Below are 4,982 nucleotides of genomic sequence, written 5' to 3' on the forward strand. Positions count from 1 at the left end.
AACTTTTACCACCGTGGTCCACACAAAATAGCATTGTGGACTGCACAACATCACCACGAACCACACAAAATCCACCGCTGTCCGCGGTAAGTACCCAGTAGCAATACTGACCTAAGGTTCAAGTTTTTTCACATTTTTAGTTTAATTTTCACCTATTATTGGTCCCCTAGGTGTTGCATTAGTGTTTTAACTAGTTAGTCCTAATCTAAACATGATTAAACACACTTATGCTACAAAATTGAAAGAAAAACGGGAAGAAAAATAAGAAAAACTAAGAAAAATAAAAGTTAAAAGAAAACAACAAAATTAAACAACTAAGAAAGAATTAGAGTTACCAGAAGTGGGATGCAATGTTGATTAACGACACTTAGCAGTTGAATTCGTGCATATATGAGGGATGAACAGTAATTTCTTAGCTTATGAGTGCAAATGGTCGAAAAGTTTGAAATGAGGGCCTCAGGTCCTATTTATAGAAAAAGGACCTGGGCCCATCTCATCTACCCACCGCGGACCGCACAAAATGAAGTGCGGTCCGCATTGCAAACTTCAGAGAGTTTTTTCAACTTGGTCCTGCACTGCATCAAAACAATCCTACAACATCTCATAATCAGTCATTCCAAAAATAAATCCTACACTACAAAGAAAATAAAAAAAAACAAAAAAGAAAGACACATGGGTTGCCTCCCAAGAAGCGCCTGATTTAACGTCGTGGCACGACACATCTTACCATCAAATCACTTCAGATGGAGCAGTGCCACCACGTGCTTATCATCAATCTTGCCCAGGTAGTGCTTGACCCTATGCCCACTCTGAAAACCTCCCCATTTTTGTTCTTCAAGTCAAGTACACCAAATGGAGTCACAAACACCGCTTCAAAAGGTCCACTCCATTTCGACTTAAGCTTTCCCGGAAACAGACATAACCGAGAGTTTAACAAGAGAACAAAATCACACACTTCGAACTCCTTGCCACAAGCATATTTATCATGAAGGTGCTTCATCTTGTCCTTGTACAAAGACGAACTGGAGTAGGCATGGAATCGGAATTCATCAAGTTCATTAAGCTGCTCCACACAAAGATTTGCTGCCACATCCCATTCAAGATTCAGCTTCCTCAAAGCCCATATGGCATTGTGCTCTAGCTCAACTGGTAGATGGCAGCTTTCCCAAACACCAACCGATACGAAGACATACCAATTGGAGTCTTATAAGCATTCCTATAAGCCCACAGATCATCATCCAACTTCTTTGACCAATCGGTCCTATTTGCATTAACCGTCTTTGACAATATACTCTTGATTTCCCTGTTTGAGACTTCAACTTGGCCACTCGCTTGAGGATGATAAGGAGTAGAAACTTTGTGGTTGACACCATACTTTGCAAGCAAAGTGTCAAAAGCTCTATTACAAAAATGAGACCACTCATCAATTATGATTACACGAGGAGTGCCAAACCTTGTAAAAATGCTCTTCTTGAGAAATGCAACAACACTCCGGGCCTCATTGTTAGGTAAAGCCACGGCTTCAACCCACTTTGAAACATAGTCAACCACCACAATAATGTATGTGTTCCCACACGAGCTAACAAACGGACCCATAAAATCAATGCCCCATACATCAAAAATATCAACTTCAAGGATGGTATTGAGAGGCATCTCATCTTTTTTCGAAATTCCACCCGCTCTTTGACATTCATCACACCTCTTCACAAGTTCACTTGTATCTTTGTACAAAGTTGGCCAATAAAACCCATAACTAAGAACTTTGGAAGCCTTCCTCGCCCCGCCATGATGGCCACCATAGGGAGAGGTGACAAGCCTCTAAGATACTCAATTGCTCCTCCTCCGGGACACACCTTCATATCAAACCATCCGTGAAAATCTTGAACAAGTACGGCTCATCCCAATAGAAATCCAAACTATCCCGTTTGAGCTTCTTCCTTTGGTTAGAAGAGAGCTCACACGGGATTATACCAGTCACAAGGAAATTAGCAACGTCTGCAAACCATGGCATACCATTCGACACCGAAAGGAGTTGTTCCTCAGGAAATGAATCATTGATCTCTAGGCCATCATGAGGCCTCCTCTCCTCCTCCAAGCGAGACAAGTGTTCCACCACTTGGTTTTCACTATCCTTCCGGTCCACAATCTGCAAATCAAACTCTTGAAGTAACAAGACCCATTGCATCAGTCTAGCTTTGGAATCCTTCTTCGTCATCAAGTACCGGAGTGCGGCATGATCGGTATGAACTATGACCTTGGCACCCATGAGATACGACCAAAATTTCTCCATCGCGAACACAATAACCAAAAGCTCTTTCTCGATCACCATGTAGTTCACTTGAGCATCATTCATTGTCTTGCTCGCATAGTACACCAGATGAAACATTTTGTTCACTCTTTGACCCAAGACCTCCCCAACCGCAACATTGCTCGCATCACACATGAGCTCAAAAGGCAAGCTCTAATTGGGTGCAGTAATAATAGGGGTGGTGGTTAACTTGTGCTTGAGAAGTTCAAAGGCTTGAATACATCTCTCAGCGAACACGAACTTGACATCTTTTTCCAATAACCTGCATAAGGGATTCACTACCTTCGAAAAGTCTTTGATAAATCTCCGGTAGAACCCCGCATGCCCAAGAAAACTTCTAACTCCCTTGACAGAGGTAGGGGAGAAAGCTTTGAAATCGCATCAATTTTTGCTTTGTCCACCTCTATACCATGCTTTGAAATTTTATGCCCAAGAACTTAGCCCCCCTCAACCATGAAGTGACATTTCTCCCAATAAAGAACAAGATTGGTTTCTTCAAAACGGGCCAACACTCTATCAAGATTTTTCAAACATTCCTCAAATGAATCACCCACAACACTAAAGTCGTCCATGAATACCTCCAAAATATCTTCCACCATATCGGTGAAAATGTCTATCATACACCGCTGAAATGTAGCCGGTGCATTACACAACCCAAAAGGCATCCTAGAAAAGTCAAAGGTGCCATATGGACAAGTGAATGTGGTCTTCTCCTGATCTTCCGGAGCAATCAAGATTTGGTTGTATCCAGAATACCCATCCAAGAAACATAGAAGGCATGCCCAGTAAGTCAATCTAACATCTGATCAAGAAAAGGCAATGGAAAGTGATTCTTGCGGGTCACTTTATTCAATTTGCGGTAGTCCATGCATACCCTCCAATCGGTGACGGTCCTTGTAGGAATCAACTCATTTTGCAAATTTGCAACCACTGTCATGATACCCTTCTTTGGTACACATTGCACCGGCAAAGTCCAAGAGCTATCAGAGATGGGGTACACAACCCAGGCATCCAACCACTTGATCACTTCCTTTTTCACAACTTATTGCATTGCCTCGTTCAACCTCCTTTGATGTTCCAAGGAGGGCTTTGCATCATCTTCCAGAATAATCTTGTGCATACAGAATGCGGGGCTTATTCCCCAAATATCAACTAAGGTCCATCCAATTGCCTTCTTCCGCTTTTGAAGCACCGCCAATGTGGCATCAACCTACATGTTAGTAAGGCAAGAAGAAATAATAACTGGGAAAGTTGAACTAGGGCCTAAGAACTCATACCTGAGGTATGGAGGCAACGACTTCAACTCCAACACCGGAGGTTCTTCGATTGAAGGTTTTGTTGGTGGAGTCTTCCTATTCTCAAGATCCAAAGAGAGTTTCCTAGGCTCATAAGAGTAAGAGCCCATTCCATGTAAAGCATTCACGCACTCCACTCGGCCTTCATCCTCATTTACATCAAGGTTCAACAATACTGCCTCTAGAGGGTCCTCCACATTGATCATTGCACTGGTATCATCAATTATCAGTGTTGTGACAAGGTCCACAAAAGAGCACACCTCAGAACTATTGGGCTGCTTCATTGACTTGCACACATGAAAGACCACTTTCTCATCACCCACCGGGAAAGTGAGTTCCCCTGCTTCCACATCAACTAAGGCCTTCCCAGTAGCAAGGAAAGGTCTTCCCAATATGATTGGAACTTCATAATCTACCTCACAATCCAAAATCACAAAATCAGCTGGCAAGATAAATTTGTCCACCCGGACAACAACATCATCAATAATACCCAATGGTCTCTTCATAGTTCTATCCGCCATTTGCAATCTCATGGAAGTTAGCCTCGGTTGCCCAATACCCAAAGTCTTGAAAACTGAGTAGGGAATCAAGTTGATACTTTCCCCCAAATCACATAGAGCTTTTGCAAAGTCCGCACTCCCATGGTGCAAGGAATGGTGAAAGCACCGGGATCTTCAAGCTTCGGGGCCATTGAGTGCACTATTGCACTAACTTGGTGGGTCATCTTGATAGTTTCACAATCCATAGATATTTTCTTTGTCACCAAGTCCTTCATAAATTTAGCATAGCCCGACATTTGTTCTAGAGCCTTCACCAACGACACATTAATGGATAAGCTCTTCATCATGTCAATAAACTTTTTAAAATGATTCTCGTTTTTCTGCTTCACGAGCCTTTGAGGATAAGGTGGAGGTGGCCTTGGCAAAGGAGCCTTGGCTTTAGGCACAATCTTTTCCGGCATGTCTGTTACGTGTTCCCTAGACGGGTTCACGTCACTCTGAGTCTCCACCTCGGCATCTTGAATATCAATCCTCACTTCTTCATTCACTTTCTCATCGACCACATTTTCAACCACGAAAGGAATTTCATCTTCTTGCAACTCAACTTCATCACTCAAAATTGCTTTTTGCTTGGAGGCATTCACATTACCCTCTTCCACTTCTTGTAGTCACCACCATCACATGATTATTCCCACCCTTCGGGTTAACTACCGTATCACTTGGTAGTGCCCCCTTAGGGCGAGTATTCAAGGATTGTGAGATTTGGCCTAATTGAACCTCTAAGTTTCTGATTGAAGTATTGTGGGAAGCCAACTGAGCATCAGATTTCAAATTCTTTTTCATCATATGTTCAAATATTTTTTCAATTCTCCCCATTTT

This window comes from Nicotiana tabacum, chromosome 16, assembly GCF_000715075.1.
Source record: "Nicotiana tabacum cultivar K326 chromosome 16, ASM71507v2, whole genome shotgun sequence".
Classification (NCBI taxonomy): Eukaryota; Viridiplantae; Streptophyta; class Magnoliopsida; order Solanales; family Solanaceae; genus Nicotiana; species Nicotiana tabacum.